General features: G+C 39.3%; 1 protein-coding gene and 2 pseudogenes across 3 annotated transcripts in view; all 3 read left to right on the forward strand.

Moving 5' to 3' along the window:
* Window positions 1–18,644, forward strand: part of LOC140516813 (uncharacterized) — a 93,878-nt gene that overhangs the window by 51,338 nt on the left and 23,896 nt on the right. The window lies entirely within an intron of this gene.
* On the forward strand, window positions 13,238–14,753 carry LOC140516562 (L-lactate dehydrogenase A chain-like; annotated as a pseudogene).
* On the forward strand, window positions 16,641–17,917 carry LOC140516766 (chromatin modification-related protein MEAF6 pseudogene; annotated as a pseudogene).

Raw genomic sequence — 18,644 nt, forward strand, 5'->3', positions numbered from 1 at the left:
ACTTCCATTTACTGATGATTAAAGAGAGGATGTTGCAGTCATTTATTTAAGACTCTCAGACAGTATTCACAAGGAGATCACAAACCTCAGACTGTCGGGGAGTTACCCATTCTGCTACACTGTCTCATATCATTATCCTTCTTCCTGAGACACAGAAATTGTGTGTGAAACTTCTAGTTGTGGCTATTGTTGCAGTGACAACTTTAAATTGCTTCACTGTTCACCTTTTCTGAGACAGAAAATTCTATCATTTGAAAAATAAGTTGACTTGTCTTGTCTCATTTTGCTTTCAATGGAGGCACTTCCAAAACCTGAAGCAGAAATGCATTTGACCTTGAAAGCTTGTGTAAGAAAAATAACCTGTCTAAATGTTAGTTTTCACCTAAAATATTATATTATCAGGCTGCTCAATGGCACTGCTATAATCAAGAATCTGCCATCGTTTATTTTTTTTAACTTCAAGTTTCAGGGTCTTATAACTACTTTGAAAAGTCAGTCCGAGGTAAAAACTTGGCAGTACAAGGTCTTAATTCAGGAAAGATATTTTTAACCAATTTTATAAAAAAGGCTTTAATTTCAATCTCACTTGCTTTCTATGTAAGCCTTTGAAATACTCTCTAGTAAAAATTAATATATGTGAATTCTGTCATTTATTAATTAGACTTATGAGACAAGGCTCCTCAGAAATCACTTGATCTACAACATAGAGTAAGACTTCTGGGCATAATGGTTTAAAGCAATGTGTCACAAGTAATTTCCCCATATTTAGCAAAATATTACTAGCAGGATTTTTTGTGGTGGCAAAAAAATAAAAATAATAAGAGTAACATAACAAAATAACGCTGAAACAAAAGAAAACCCTAGAGACAAAGCAAATGTCTTTCAGTTGGGGAAGGCTGAACAAATTGTGGCATATGAATGGAATGATGGAACGAACAATAAATGTGAGGGAGTCAGAAAAACTCGTGGGAACTAACATAGATCAAAGGAAGTAGAACCAGAAGAACAATCCACAGGACTGCAAAAATGTAAATGAAAAGGCAAGTCAGGCTCTTTTTAATTATAGCAAATATTCCTTGTCTCAAAGAATTTGTTATGAATCATGCATTGAAATGCGGGTGAAATATGTTGTATGCCTACACCTGTTGGTTTTTCTTAATTTTTAAAATCATTATTATAAGGGAAGAATTTTGACGGCATATGGAAAGGAGATATTAAGGGAAATGACTGTGTTATAAAAACAAAAGACATCTACAAATTATTTAAAATAATAACAACGTCCTAAAATTGTTGTTCAGCATTATCAAATATTTATTGATCAAGAGTAGGTATGTTGGATGGAGTGTTCAATTGGAAATTACTACAAGTGTAATGTTGGGTCATTTATTTCATTTCTTTGGTACTTAGGTTCCCTCACCATTAAATGAGGGCTTTGGAATAGAAAATCTATCAGTTGATTCTATCCCTAAAATCCTATGGTCCTATTCTTAGAACTTATGACTATGCAAATCAATTTTACACAATTTGCATAAGATGGAATCTCTGATTTCAGGTCACAATATAGTGGGAAGTCTATGTGGAATCTCAGTAACTAATTAGTTATTAAGTAATCGAGTAATCAATTAATGAACTCCATTAACCACAAATTCTATTGTGAAATGAATTCTCTTCACAATTTCTTCCTTAAATGATTATAAGCAAAAACAGAGTTAGATTTTGCATTATTCTTGTGCCCTGAAAACTGAACTGGTTATTGTTCATTTTTAGGTATAACTAAAGATGTTGATTTGGAATGGCATAAAGCTATTGATTAGGAGGCCAAGTTCAAGGGTTGTCCCTTTTCCACAGAACTGCTGTCAAGAAAAATGTCAGACTGAATTCATTTTAGGATAGTTCATAGACTGAATGTCTCAGACAATCTAAGAAACACATTTATTTGCTGTAAAGAAGCATATTTACTAAATAAACATGGAATGTTAATGCTCTTTCACAATAACCATGATTCTTACACCCAGCCCAACATTTGCTTGCTTTTCATTAAAATTTTACTTAATGGAGCAGTTCTCAAATATGGTTTGGGGAACTCCTTTCTAGTGGTACTCAAGGTCAAAACTATCTTCAAAATTATGCTAAGATGTTTTAATTTCTAATATAGTTTTATATACACATATGTAATGCACATAAACAAAAGTTCTTTAGGAGGTCCTCAATAACGGGGTCCAGGTGCCAAAAAATTTTGAGAATGGTTAGCTTATTAGGTAATATCATAGGGCAGCTAGGTGGTACAGTGGATAGAATACCAGGCTGGAGTAAGGAAGACCTGAGTTCAAATCTAACCTTAGATATTTACTAGCTGTGTGACCCTGGGCAAGTTACTTAACCTCCATCTGCCTCAGTTTCCTCATCTGTAAAATAGAAATAATAATAGCACCTACTTCCCAGGATTGTTGTGAGAATCAACTGAGATAATAATTGTAAAGCACTTAGCACTGCATGTGGCACATAGCCATCACTATATAAATGTTAGCTATTATCATCATTGATTATAATAGAATTAGTAATAGTTTAAATATTAAATTATTAATTAAATCAATAATCACTATTCAAGAGTTTTATTTATTTAATTATTAATTCTTGAAGTAATAATTTAATAATAGTTGGAAGGGACCTTTAAAGTCTCCTCAATTTATTGTTGAAGACACTGAGAGCCCGAGAAGTTCAATAAGTTGCCTAAGGCAAAACAAGAAGTAAGCAGTAGAGCTAGGATTAGAATCCATGCCTTCTGATTCCAAATCTAACACTCCTTTCCTTTCACCAGGCTGAGAAAAGACTATAGCTTTTCTGAAGGAGTTTATTTGTGTTCCAAGAACTCAGTAGCTTTTAAAACCTTTTTAAAGAGCTTACTCAGTACAACTCTATCTCTGTAACCTCTATCTACTGCTCATTTTCATTTATGCCTTTTATAAAATTACCAAAGATAGTTCCTTTTGAATCGATGTTATAAGATTTAGGGCCAGAAAAGACTTGGGAGATGATCAATTTCAATATATTCCATGCTCCCTGCACCTATTTTACAGATGAGGTTACTTTCTGTCTATTGTATAGTGGACCACACCAGATGACTTCAAACTTAAAAGGTAAACAGTAGTGGCAAACTTTTACCTCCTTGCAACTAAAATAATTTGAATATCAAAGATCTATCTTTAAAACCTACAAACTTAAAACCTTGATTCATCTTTCTCCTTGTACCCTGCATGTATGATCAAGAGGGTAACAATAGAATAGAAAAGCTGAGTTAGAAAGCTAAACTTTAGACAAGACAGGAATAGTCAGCAGGAGCAGGTAATAGATAACATATAGCAGCCATCCAGGAACCACTGTCAGAAAACCATTATCAATCATTATCAGAAAAATCGTAATTGCAAACCATGGGATGCCACATGGAAGGTGTTTAAAGACTGTAGCATACTTGTGCATAGGGCAATCTCAAGGATGTTGTCTGATCTAAAAAGCAAGAGAACCAGTCATTTAGTAAAGGTGAAAGATAACAGATAGGAAACCCCAGTATTGAACTAATATCTCTAAATATTAAAAAAAAAAAATCTAGAGGAAAATGTCCAGGGCACTGGATAAGTAGTCTATGGTGGATTTATAGAAGGATATGGAAAAGCATTGTAGAGGATAAGAATTTGTGGGTGGGTTTGACTCAGACCACCAACATACCAGGGAGCACAGAGCCTGGATACTGCCATCTTTGTGCTTTTAATCTGGAAGGAGCCATCACTACTCTTGATTTATGTCTTGCCACTGGACCTTGATGAATCTGGAGGATGGAATAGGCTTATTACCTAGCACAGCTCTGCCTCACTTAAATCCCATCCACTTGCAAGTCCAAACATCATCCTCCTGATGTCATTGCTCCTGCAAAGTTGGAGGATGGTTCATGCCCTTTCCCAGAAAACTGTACACAATTGGACTGTCCTCTGAGCTGCTGCTGTCCTACCACTCATTACCAGACTGCCAGTCTTCTATACATCCTGTGCCATGCCCAATGTCTTCTATACTTTAGGCTCCACCCCACACATTCTAAGGTGCTCCATGTGAAACTATTTCTAACTGTTGCTGGTGATTTGTATGGGTAAAGGGAATACCATGGATGAGATCATGTAAATATCAATGTATAATAATATACTTTGAGCTGGAAAACACCACACTAAATGCCACAGATAAGATTAGGGAACCAAAATTCCTCCAATGAGTAATCAACCTCAAAACCTTCTTCAATAGGTGGTGGGTTCCCCTCCACGGAGGTCTTCAAGCTGAGACTCTATGATCACTTGTTGGTCATGTTGTATTAAGGATTCTTTTTTCTGTGTAGATTGAATTAGATGGAGCCTGATCTTCCTTCTAGGACTCAGATTTTGTGATTCTGTGACAACAGGCACAAAAGGAGGCAGAACTGTTAAAACAAACACCTTATTTTATTGCTTCAGTCACAGGACACCAAGCTGTCAAATGGATAGGCTTCATTTAAAAAGTCAAAATAAAAATAAAAATTGTATTGGTCAGATGCCAACAAGGAGCCTGGGCTGTGTCTGTGTGTGTGTGTGAAGGTTTTTGAAGTAAACTGGAAAATATCAGATGTTAGTTTTGTGTTTCAGCAGCTTTGTTTACACTTTCATCAGGTTTAGAGCCTAAAAGTTACCCACAATAGTGAAGTATTCATTTGATGGTCAATAGTTCTGCAGGCCTGCAAGCCTTTTTATTTCATAGTTTAAATTCAGGTCTCTATTTGGGTTAGCACAAACTCTTCATTTCTAAGCTCAGCACCATCACAGATGCATGTTTAACAAATACTTTTCGTTTGTTTCAATTGGTTTGACCAAGTTCATTTCCTTAGGCCTTATTTCTATTCAGTATGTTTAATAAGCCAGGTAGTCTAGTTGAAAAGAAGGCAAATTACCCAGGCATCTGTGGAGACATATTTTAGCCTTACAAAACCCTTTAATACTAAGAAGAGGAGAGGTGGAAACAATCTAAGTATCATAAAAATGCAATAGAGCTACCAGGGAAATTTTTCTCTATTCACAGACCTTCTTGAATCATTTTTACAAACAAAACCCCTAGCCCAATGAATTATAAAGTGAGCAGTCATTTTAGGTTTTTTTGTTTCACAGGACTGAGGCTGGAGATGTTTTGCTTGTAGAAATGGGTAAAGGGGAGTTTGCTACTTTGCTGTGAGTACAAAACAGACTAAAGAAATGGCAGCCTCCCAGCCCTTCAGCTTGGGGTGGGGTGGAGTGGGGAGAACTCTTAAATAACTGGAGAAGTTAAAGGAGATAAATTGTAAGGATTTTAGGAATTAGGAAACCTGCTCTTTTGTTAGGCCAATAGAGAACAGAGATAATATAGAACTATAGATTTAGAGCTTCAAGACCCATTTGATAGATAAGGAAACTGAGACTCAAAGAAATAAGTGACTTGCCCAAGGTCATTACTCCAGGCAAATTAGAAAAAGACCTCCTTAGCAACATCCAAGCATGTGCCTGGCACTACCTGGTCCTGAGCATTCTTAACTGTAGAAAGGAAATATTAATTCTCTGTTAATAACATATGTAAAATGATGTGCAAAACTTTAAGCTCTATAAGAATGCTATTTACTACTACTGCTACTACTACTACCACTACCACCACCACCACCCCACTTTCATTGGTACTATCCTGAGGAGCCTCTGGAACTAAGGCTTAAAAAATCTAAAGTAACTTGCAAAGTAAAAATACAGTAGTAGTAAAATAATCCAGGAAAAGCAGATATACTTATATTTGCTTAAAAAAAATGCAGGAACGATAATTTCGGCTAACCATGGTGTTTTATTTCCCCCAGTTTTAAAAGTGTATATGCTTGAAAAGTCTATATTCCTTTTATCATTATTGAAAAGTCTATATCCCTTTTATCATTATGACCCATAGACCTGATATGAGAGTACAGAATATTCCCTGATAACTTCTTCCCAAAAGGGGAAAATCCACCAGTACCCCCGACCTTGAGACAACACCTGGCCTTACCCACTAGGTTTTCCTGAATCCACACTCCATTCCCTAAAGAAACTCAATCCATTCATTTGTGGAGCTCTCTTGCCAGGGCCCAATTCAGTTGATTAGTGACTTAGTGTGTACAAACTAGTCCACTGAGCCAATTTATCTACAGCTACCCTTAGATAATTAGACCTGTTTTCACATTCCATCCATTTAGCAACCCAGGTCACCTCCTCCCGCCACTTTTCTACCTCTCCAGAACAATATACTCTTACCTTTCCTCTATAAGTGCTGGTCTTTCTCCTAATTACTTGGGGACAGGGGCACAGCACAGTGTAAGTGCATAATAAATGCTTTGCCATTCATTCATTTATTCATCATTCATAATTTGACTCCAGATTATGTTTATTTAGTACACTAAAGAGGTTCCCAGTTGGCTCCAGGATCAAGTATGAAATCTATTTAAAGCTTTTTATAACCTAAGCCCTTTCTACCTTTCTAGTCTTCTTAAATGTGTTTTCTCTCTACATATTCTATAACCTAGTGATACTGACTTTCCTGAAGGTCCTCCAAAGGGACATTTCATCTCCAGACTCCAGGCAATTCATTTTACTTGGTGTTCTTCCATTCCTGCAGCTTCTTATCTCAACCTCCTTGTTTGGCAGAAGTCAACTGAAGTCTGCAAGAGCCTTTCCCAGTTTTCCTTAAATGGACTGTCTTTTCCCCTCTTCATTGGCTCTGATTTCAGCCCTCCCTCACTCAAAACAGTCAAGTGCAAGTCATATCATCATTTCTCTGATGGCATGGTCGTCTTCGGCAAGGAACGACCAGCACAGGCCGAAGCTCTGATTTATCCTGTGTATACGTGTGTATATACATGCATGTGCATATATATCTTTTTTTTACATAGTTGTTTGCATGCTGTCTCCCACATTGAACTGTGAATTCCTTGAGAGCGAGACCTGTTTTTTTGTCTTTTTCCCCTTAGCACGAGCATTTAATAGTGTGTGGCACAAAAACAGATGCTTCATAAATCTTGTGCACTTGATTCCCCTTAAGCATTTCATATCACTGTCCTTCATAGGTGGTTAAGTTCCAGCCAAACTGACCAGTCTGCTCCCTTCTCTCTCCCCCACTGCATGTTTGCACAGGAGGCTCCCCCCTCTCTACTCCTGTCTGCCCCATCAATACCTGGAGTACTTCTCACCTCAACTCCACCTTCTAGAATTCTCAGCTTCCTTCAAGGTTCATCTCAGCTGCTATTTTCTGCACAAAACTTCCTGCTTTTTGCTCCCCAAATAGTCTGCTGTTTCCTCATCTTTGTGTTCACATGTTCTTGAAGATTAATCGTAGGAGCCATTTTCCATATTTGCATTTGTATCACCAGTACTTAGCAGTGCCTTGCACGTTTTGGTTTTGGGGGAGTTGGGGTATCTGTAATTTCATCAGTATTGGGAATTCCTGGTGTGGAAACTTGCTCCATTCGTGGAAATCAGTAACTCCATCTCCCTTTCTTTAAGGTGGTACGTCCGTCCACCAAGTCATTCTGCTTTTACCTTAGCCATAGTACACACTTAATAAATGCGTCTTTAATTGAACTGGAAATCCAAGGTCCAAGGCAATTCTCAACTATCTACCTTAGCTAAACCTGATCCAGCTGAAGTTTAGTCCCCAGCCTGGAATATCTAGGCACTTAATAAATGCTCATTACTGACCACTGCCTCCTCAGGGCTCTATCAAGACTTGACTTTCCTTATTTCTCTCTTCCTGGTCCTCTAACCCCCAGCCAGCGGGTGGCACCAGGGACACTTGCCCTGGGGCCTGTTTTCTCCCACAGCTAGGGGCTATTTGGTTATGGGATAACAGCCAACAGAGATTAAGTAGAACTGCTCAATTCTTATTCTGCTCCTGTTTTGTCTGCTCATATTAATAACCAATTATTAATTGAGATTAAGGTTTTCCCTTTCTATTTGCTCACTCAGAAATCAACTCCTGTAGGTTATTCAGCCAGCCCCTGAAGAATACTACTGATAAATGAGATTGCTCTCTTCCTCTATTTCAATCAATTAATATTTAGTAAGCCCCTGCTGTGCTAAATTTTGGGGATACAGAAAGAGGCTAAAGACAGTGACCCACCTCAAGGAGCTCGAAATTAACAGGGAAGACAACATGCAAACACACACACAGACACGCTGCAAGCTATAGAAAGGATAAATAGGAAATAATTAACAGGGAAGGCACTGGTGTTAAGAGGGATAGGAAAAGGCTACCTGAAAAGATGGGATTTTCGTTGGGATTTAAAGGAAGCCAGGGAAGGTGGTTGACAATTGGCACAAGCCAATCAATGAAAGATGTTTTCTGAGCTTCTGCTTTGTGGTCAGAATTGCACTAATTGTTTTGGGGAGAACCTAAAAGGGGCTAAGACGTGGTAGAGTTTTCATGTAAGAAATCTTCCATCTAATATTTATACTAAATATCACTGAGACAGTAATAAAAAAGTATGTAGGAGTCATTGTCTAAAATAGAAAGTACCAAGCCTTGGGGTGCAAGTAGAAAAAATATATTGAGTTGCAGTAGTTGTCTCTAAATGCCAAAATGCAAAATGATTATTTTTGCCCTATTGGAGAGAGATAATTGTAGTAGATGGATGTAATTGGGAGGCCTTCTACCTCCTTATTCACTGTCCCTTAATTATTGCAGTTTTGTTTTTCATTTCAACATAGCTGACTAAGACTCAAAACAATGAAGGAAACACTCATCTGGCTCTGTCAGCAGGGTTTTATGCTAAAGGATTCCAAGGTCAAGCAAAGGAGATTAGCTTCAGAGTATAATTAAATTTAATATTTCTTTTTGGTTTGTCTTTAGTAAAGCAAGTCCCCCATCCCCATCTCTCTTTGTTTTGACTTCATGAAAATATCCTTCAGACCTCTGCCTTTCTAACTGCCTCCCAGAAAGAAAATAAAGTGGGAGGGAGAAGTCAGTCAACAAACAGTTGTATTAATTACTTACTATGTGGTAGGCTGGGTACTAAGCTTTAGAAATATGAGGGAAGGCAAAAATTCTGGCCTGACCAGGCAGGAACATTCTAATGGGGGAGACTACAAGATAAATACAATATTTTATTTTTCCCAGATTACATGTTAAAATAATTTTTTAAACATTTGGGTTTTTTTAAGTTTTGAATTTCAAATTCTATTCCTTCCTCCCTACCTTTCCTCTCACTTTTCTGAGACAGTAATCAGATATAGATTATACATGTTCAATCATGTAAAACATTTCCATGTTAGTCATTTTGAACAAGAATACAAAATAAATGAAAGTGAAAAGTAGCATGCTTCAGTCTATATTCAGATAATACCAGTTTTTTCTCTGGAAGCAAATAGTTTACTTCATCATTAGTCCTTTGGGATTGTCTTGTAACATTATATTGCTGAGAATAACTAAACCGTTCATAGTTTTTCAATGTTACTGATACTGTGTTCAACATTCTCTTGGTTTTGCTCACTTCACTTTGGATCAGTTCATGTAAATCTTTCCAGATTTTTCTAAATCATCCTGCTTGTTAATTCTTATAGTACAATAATATTCCCTCATAATCATATACCACAGCTTGTTCAACCGTTCTCCAATTGATGAGCATCCCTTTGGTTTCCAGTTCTTAGCTACCACAAAAAGAGTTGCTTTAAATATTTTTAAATAGGTTCCCCTCCCACCTTTTTTATGTCTTTGAGATATAGATTTAGCAATGGTATGGCTGGATCAAAGATAAATACAACATTAATAGAGATAATTCAGATAGAACGCATTAGCTGTGGGAGGGGTCAAAGAGTGGATGGGGGACCAGAAAAAACCTCTTCCAGAAGATGGGATTTGAACTGAATCTGGAAAGAAGACATAGAGGAGTCTTAAGAAGTCAGGAGATTATGCAGGCCTGGGAGACTGCCAGGTAAGAGTGTGGAGATGAAGAGGAAGGAAGAGCTAGTCCAGTGTCTCTGAATGCTAGAATATGTAGAGGGGAGTAAACTGTAAAAAGCCTGGAAAGGAATGCCAAACAATGCATTTTATATTTGATCGTGTATGATCCTGTGAGTCTATGTAGAGACAGCAGCATAACCCTGTTGGATATCTGAGGTCCAGCAGGATTCAATTAGATTAGAGCGAAGCATACATCAATCACTGAATGTGAATGATTCTAAAACACATAAGTGTTTTAGGTGGGTTTTATTTTGTGAGTTTGCATTGTGTCTGAAGGAAATTTGGTTTGAAGGAAATTGCAATTGTACTCTTTTCTGTACACTAAAAAGTTCCTGTATCTAAGTGAAGGTATAATTTTGTGGTATTGGTAAAAGAAAGGTAGTTGGGAATATTTTTATTCAGCAGAAACAACACTAAAGTTAATTTAAAATATTGTTGCTACATCTTCGATAATGTACTTAAAAATTTCTCTTTCCTTAAATTTTCATAATGTATTCTTCCTTTCTCTGCCCTCCCAGTATTTCCACCCCCTCCTTATAGTAAAGAAATATAGTTAAGCAAAACAAACTAGTACATTGACTAGTCTTATTGGGGGACAGCTCTGGACCAGGGTCCCCCGTGAGGACCGTGAGATGCCTGAGGGTCCGAACCTGCCCCCTTGTGGGGTACTGGGATGGCCCTGGTAACAGGCTGGCTCCACCCACGGGGAGGCACTTGGGAGGAGCTCGCCCGCCCATGGGAGGTACGGGGGAGGAGACAGGGGATAATAAAAGGGGATGACCACGAGAGCTGGAGGAGAGGAAACGCAATAAAGCTTGCTGACTGCAACTCCTTTCGGGTGCTCTGCCTGTTTATTGCCCTCCCCCAACCGGGAGAGGGACCGGAGACGTCCGAAGACCGTAGAAGGCGAAGGCCCGGGAGTCGCCCCGGGCATAGTCTAATAGTGTATAATCTTCCACCTATCTGCCAAGAGGAGGAAGCCATGTTTCATTCTAAGTCCTTCCCAGCCAAGGTGGAGTATTGCTTTGCTTTGGGCACGCATCTTCCTACGAATGCCTCTGGTTTGTGATTTCTTATGGCATGGTGTTGTTGTTGTTCTGTTGTGTCTAACTCTTCATGGTCTTGTGGACCATATCACACCAATACTGTCTATGGGATTTTCTTGGCCAAAATACTGGAGTGGTTTGCCATTGCCTCCTCCACTGGATTAAGGAAAACAGGTTAAGTGACTTGCTCAGATGTCTGAGGTCAGATTTGAATTCAGTTCTTTCTGACTCCAGGCCCACTGTTTTATGCACTGAGCCATCTAGATGCCTCATATGCTACAGTATTATTTAGTAATATACCTTTTTGTTCAGACATTTCTCCAGTAATACTTCCTTCATATATGTGCCAAATAGTAGGATACCAGGGAAACACTTTTCCAGATAACAACCCTCTGAGAAAGGTAATATAGATATTATTGTACCATTTTTTTCAAACCAGTGATGAAGTTGGATCTCAGAAGGGGTAAGATTACACAGCCAGAGAGTATCAGAGTTCATTCTTGGACCCAGATGCTCTGACCCCATATCCAGTGTTGTTTCAAGGACCTCACCATTAAAGCAAGATAAATGTAGGGTAAACTGGAGATTATCAGAAGAGGGAAGGCACTACAATAAAGGGGGATCAGGAAAGGTTTCTTGTAAGGTGAGAGTTTAGCTGAGAATTTAAGAAAGCCAGATGACAGATGAGCGGGGAAGAGCTTTCCAAGCTTGGAATGGAAAGGGGCCAGTGCAAATACCTGGGATCTGGAGATGAAGTGTTTTGTTCTAGGAAAGAGGCCAGTGTCACTGAATCTGAGAATGTGGGGGTTGGGAGTGTGACTATAAGGTGGAAAGAGGCTGGAATGCTAAACAGATTTTATATTTGATTGTAGAGATAACTGGGAGCCTCTGAAGTTGATAGAGTAGGTAGGAAAGGGGTGATGTGCTGTGACTCAGACTTTAGAAAGATCACTTTGACAGCTGAACCGAAGTGTAGAGAGAGTTTTGATGGGCGCCCAACCAGCAATTGTCCTACCAGACCAGGGTGATGGAGATAAGAGGCTCTATGCATGAGATGTCACAAAGGTGAAAGCCACAGATCTGGGTAACAGATAGGTATGGAGGATGAGGAAGATAAGGAGTGAAGGAAACAGATTGCAAGCCTGGTGCCTGAGGATAGCGTTACCCTTTACAATATTGTGAAGTGAGCAACAAAGGAATGTTGGGAGGGATGGGCAAATGATGAGTTCAGTTTTGGACCTGTTGAATTTATGGTGTCTATGGTACATCCAGGTCAAGATGTGTAATAGGCAATTGGAAATGCAAGACTGGAGGTCATTCAAGAGATAAGGGTTAGATAAATAGATCTGAGAGTCATTGGCATAGAGATGATAATTGAATCCATGGTTGCTGATGAGATTAGCAAGTATCGAGGGAGGAGAGGGCCCAAGGCAGGGCTTTTGGAGAAGTACTCATCAATATCTTCTAATCATGTTGTTTTTTGGAGTATTTTTCTTTTAGACTGTGATCTGTGATCTGTCATTATGACTTGGGCGATCAGTCCCTGAAACTGAAAGGAATATGGTGCAGAAAACAATGTATTACATTGGAAATGTCATGAGTCTGGAGTAAAGAGGACCTAGGTTTGAATTATGTTACTTGCTACCTATGTGACCTTAGTCAATTCATTTAATATCCACGGGCTTCAGTTTCCTGGTATATAATATTAGAGAGTTAGGTTGTCAAAGATCCTTCTCAGGCTTGAGTCTATGATCCTGTGACTTAATAAGAACTCCCTAGAAGTTGTATATAATTTATTTTGTACCTGATTGTTTTGTTATTATAAAAGCCTGAATTTAAAGACTCATCTTCGAGAGTTCAAATATGGCCTCTGATATATATTAGCTGTGTGACCTTAGCCAAGTCATTTAACCCTGTTTGCCTCAGCTCCTCTCCTTTAAAATGAACTGGAGAAGGGAATGACAAATTACTCCACTATCTCTGCCAAGAAAACCCTCAAATGAAGTCACACAGACTCCTCAGACTTTCAAAACTTTGTGAGGAAGTAAAACTCTCTTGATTTTCCATACTGCAATCCATTATTTTTTTTTTTACCATCTTAATGTGGGGTAAAAAATTTCCATAGAGTGCAAGCCTGGGAGCAGCAACCTCACATCTATCTCAGAACTTTCGCAGCCTGACCAGCTATCCCTCCAGCTACCATCCAAAATGGCATCAACTGTCAAGGATCAGCTTATCTTGAACGTCCTAAAGGAGGACCAGGTTCCCCAGAGCAAGATCAGTGTTGTTGGGGTTGGTGCAGTTGGCATGGCATACGCCATTAGTATCTTAACAAAGGAATTGGCTGATGAACTTGCCCTAGTTGATGTAATAGAAGACAAACTAAAGGGAGAGATGATGGATCTCCAACGCCAAAGATTGTTTCTGGCAAAGACTACAGTGTGATTGAAACTCAAAGCTGGTCATTGTTACGGCTGGGGCACGTCAACAAGAGGGAGAAAGTCGTCTTAATTTGGTCCAGCATAATGTGAATATCTTTAAATTCATCATTCCCAATATTGTTAAATACAGCCCTAATTGCAAGCTGCTTATTGTTTCCAATCCAGTGGATATTTTGACATATGTGGCCTGGAAGCTAAGTGGCTTTCCTAAACACCATGTTATTGGAAGTGGTTGCGATCTGGATTCTGCCCATTTCTGTTACCTAATGGGGGAGAGACTTTGGTGTCCATTCTTTAAGTTGTCATGGATGGGTCCTTGGGGAACATGGAGACTCCAGTGTTCCTGCGTGGAGCGGTGTGAATCTTGCTGGTGTGTCTCTAAAGAACCTTCATCCTTCTTTGGGAACTGATGCTGATGCAGAAAATTGGAAAGATGTTCATAAACAGGTGGTTGAAAGTGCTTATGAGGTAATCAAACTGAAGGGCTACACTTCCTGGGCCACTGGCTTGTCTGTGGCAGATCTGGCAGAAAGCATTATGAAGAATCTTAGGAGAGTGCATCTAATTTCCACCATGATTAAGGGCCTATATGGCATTAAAGAGGATGTCTTTCTTAGTGTCCCATGTGTCTTGGGGCAGAATGGCATTTCAGATGTGGTGAAGGTCAGCCTATATCCGGAGGAGGAGACCCGTTTAAAGAAGAGCATAGATACTCTTTGGGGAATCCAGAAGGAGCTGCAATTTTAAAGCCTTTGAATGTGCTGCCGTAAAGAGAACAGGACAGGGGTTGAGGGGTTATCTATGATCTGCTTCTCAGATAGACCAAATCCTTCTTCTGCTTAGTGACTAAACACCAGAAGTGTAAAACCTGTGAACACACTCTAGTTTCTTCCTACAGTTAGAAATGGGGAATAGAACCCTGTTGTAGTTTGCCTATGATGCTGAATATGACCTGTATAGTCTCAGTGGTTGGTGTCAAGCAGAGGCAATGCCCCACAGGTATATAAACTACCTGCTTTGTATGTAGGTGCTACAAGTTCCCTCAGGTCCAGAAGACAACACTGCTGGATACAAAACACCATACAGTAGTAATTCTTTATTGATGCATTGATTACCTTTGTGCTGTCCTCCATTAGGGCAGTATAGCATGACCCCATGTATCACCTTTCTAGAGGACCTGATTTTGTCTGCCTGTAAATTTCCATATTATATAAAAAAGATCTGTGTATGTACAACAACACAACCAATTCTTCAAGTGTCATACTAACCCTAAATACTGAATAATCAACAAATAACTGATAAAAAAAATTTCCATAGAGTTTATATATTGCTTATGTCAGAAGAAGAAAAGTTGTTCTATTTTAGTGATCATTTACTGTTCTCCAAAGCAGATTTTTTCAAAGCTCTATCAATAGAGTCTGAATTTATCAGTTGGGAACTGTTGTAATGTCAGTTAATAATGCTATATTATATGGTTCCATGTTTCTCCTTTCTGATCCCTTCAAGGAGTGTTTTTGAAACTAGCTGTTTAACCATCTTACATACATTTTGATTTCCTGTTGAAGAAATATAAGAGCAGGAGCAGCTTTGTATCTTGCAGGAGGATTACAGTAATAAGCCAACGTATAGCATACCTCTCTTGAATTGCTAATGTCTGTCACCTGAAGAAGGTGAAGATGATTTCCGTCCTCCATGCTGATGTGTCTGGTACATGTGTCCTGAGTGGCTGCTGTTTTTACTGCCTGTTTTCCAGCTGAGGTGCAACATAAACTATTTTAATTAATACTGTGTCACCAAAAGGGATTGAAATGGCCAATTGAATTCTGCCAAGATAGAGTCTTTTGATGAAAACATATCTTTATTGATTGTAGATGAAGAAAATCATTTTTAAAATGAAATCTAGAGAAAAATCATCTCCCTTGGAGAAAATTTCTGAGTGGCAGGTCCAAGATTAACATCATAAAATTGAATTTGGGCTGCAAACCTTTGATGTAATGAGCACTTGGGAGATGGTGTTGCCCTCATTGTGCTCCCTTGGATTGCAGTGAATTATTGTGTGGAATGAAATAAGTGTTTCTGATGTCACTCCTGTAAGAAATGGAAACAAGGGATTAGGAGGTGGTTTTTTGCTATTTAAAATGGGATTGGATCAATGGTTGATCTCCATCTCACACCCCAGAACCAAGAACCATGGAAGTTGGGCGTTTAGTTTTACCTCAGGGAAAGGATTTCATTTTTATTCCACTGGAATGGGACTTCTTTGGCCACTTGTGACAGGTCATGAATTAGCTCAGAGCAATTCCCCTCCCAGTGATGTGTGTGTATGTATGTGTGTGTTTGTGTGTGTACGTCAGAAAATGATAAGGGGAAAGGGAGCTATGTTATTCTAGAAGAAAATTTTTGATCACCAATTATATGCCAGGCACGATGTTATATATACATATTATAAGTAGACAGGAATCATGAAGAAGTAAATACAAGGTATTGGGGGAATGAGGGGAAGAACCATCTGTTATGAGGACATACACTAAGACCTTACTGGTAGTTATCAAAAGATGGGAATATACTACAGATTAAATCATGCCCATCTCTTCTCCCCTCTAGTAAACAATATATCATAATGTATACTTTACTATCTCCAGTTTCCTTCAGTATTCCTCTCCCTCTTCATTTTCTTCAGGAAACCTTTCCTGACCCTCCCTCTGCTCCAGTACTCCAAGCTATTGGTGTCTTTCCCTCAAGAATTATCTTGTGTTAATTTTTGTATATTCTTATATGAGTACATGTGGTGTCCTTGATAAAATGTAAGTTCTTTGAAGGCAGGAATAGTTTCACTTTTGTGTTTGTATCCCCAGCACCTGGTACTGGATCTGACAGTCAGTAAATACTTAAGAAGTTCTTACTAACCTCTGCAAACACAAAAGCAGTCCTAGCTCTCAAGAAACAACGCACAGTCTGATGGGGGTCAGGGGGGAGAGACAAGATACAAACAAGTAAGCTGGCAGTTTTTTTAGTTCCTATAATTACAGCAACCACATCTTCTGGAATTTGGAGGACAGTCTCACCCTCAAGAAGACACGGTGTAGGCCTCCCTCGCTCGCTCCCTCCCCACCCCGCTCGCTCTCTCTCTGCCTCCTTCCTCGCGCCTCGGCCCAACATGGCGATGCACAACAAGGCGGCGCCGCCGCAGATCCCGGCGGGAACTGGCCGAGCTGGTGAAGCGCAAGCAGGAGCTGGCGGAGACGCTGGCATACTTGGAGAGACAGATCTATGCTTTTGAAGGGAGCTACGTGGAAGACACCCAGATGTGTGGCAAAATTATTCGGGGCTGGGACCGCTATCTGACAAATCAAAAAAACTCCAATAGCAAAAATGATCGTAGGAACCGAAAATTTAAGGAAGCCGAGCGACTCTTCAGTAAATCCTCAGTTACTTCAGCAGCGGCAGTCAGTGCTTTCGCTGGAGTTCAGGAACAACTCATTGAAAAAAGGGAACCAGGCAGTGGTACAGAGAGTGACACATCTCCAGACTTTCACAATCAGGACAATGAACCCAGCCAAGAGGACACAGGGGATCTGGAGGGATCCGTGCAGGGGGTGAAGCCCCAGAAGGCTGCTTCCTCCACCTCTTCAGGGAGTCATCACAGCAGCCATAAAAAGAGGAAGAATAAAAACCGACACAGGATTGATCTGAAGCTAAACAAAAAGCCAAGAGCCGATTATTACAAGACCCTTTAATACAGAAGCTTACAGGCTGTAGAGCCCTGCCCTCATACAACTTCACCAAGAGAAACACCCCTCCACTGAGTAGCCATTAATGTCTGCGCTCCCAGACCCAGTGCCTGCATTGAGGAGTAGTTTGTTCTAAAGAGGGATGAAAGAAAAGCCTTTCCGTAAAACCGCATCACACCATTTACCTCGTGTCATTTTTAGTAATTGAACTGCAGGAAGACCAAGGCCCGGAGCAGTCCTAGGTTGCCCACTTTGTGCAGTTCTCCATTCTTGGAATTGAGTACTTTCCAGCACTGGCTGCATCACATTCTTCTGTGATACCCATCGAGAGATGTCTTGGTTTTTTTTTTATGCTGAAACCAGCACCCAGTTGTGTTTTGCAATATGGAGGCTGTAAATATCAGGCATTTCCTTATTCTGCCTTATGTGTTGTTTGCTGTTACTGGCTTGCTTTCTTTGAGGGGTTTCTTGTAAGACAGTTGTACAGCTTATGGCTTCCTGCTGTTTTCTCTGGAATCTGATTATCTTTATTTGGCTTAGAGGCTGATATCCTAACACAGATAATCTCTAGTAGCATAAATAAAATGGATGACTTGTCCTATTTGTCTTTTTGCAGAGTGAAAGTAAAGGGTTATTTAATTTTTTTCTCATCTTCTGACTTGGAAGCAATTTTCATGTACAGACAAATAGCAATAGCTAAAAAACACAAATTTGAATCCTTTTAAAAATATAAGTTTTTATTATTTTGTATAAAAAATAAAATTTCACAGGCTTCAAAAAAAAAAAGAAGACAAGGTGTAATGATGGGAGGCATATGTAGAGGGACAATTCTTTGCTGATTATATGAATGAATAAATATGAAAGTTTTTATTCAGTATTTAAGGGACACCTCGCTATGATAAGTATTGGGAATAAAAGTATAAAATAAGAGGGGCAAAAGTTTCCTCCCTTAACAAGCTTACATGCTAATGGGGACACAATGCATAAAGTGAGATTGGTGACAGGGGGTTGATGGTATTCTGGTTTGGAAAGATTATTGTGATGGTGATTTGAGCCATAAAGAGTAGTATCCTTTCTAGGAGGAGGATCAATATTGATTTGATTATGGTTCCAAAAGTGGAAGAGTGTAGGGAATAACAGGATACCTTACTACGTTGCTGGTGGTGAAGAAATAGTAGAATACAGTGAGGCATGCTAGTAGGGAGCCTAGCCAGTTATGATGGACCACCAATGAGTCAATCATCAGTTAGGACTTGGGGGAAGAGGAGTTGGGGCAGAGGCTAACTTTCTATCCCCTACCCAACCTACCTTTTTCATGGTAATGGTTCTAGGACTACAGGATTTTAATCATATTGGCTTTCAAGTTTATTGCCCCTTCCCCACCCCACTATATTTACCTTCTGATTCCATTAATT

This window comes from Notamacropus eugenii, chromosome Y (assembly GCF_028372415.1).
Source record: "Notamacropus eugenii isolate mMacEug1 chromosome Y, mMacEug1.pri_v2, whole genome shotgun sequence".
Lineage (NCBI taxonomy): Eukaryota > Metazoa > Chordata > Mammalia > Diprotodontia > Macropodidae > Notamacropus > Notamacropus eugenii.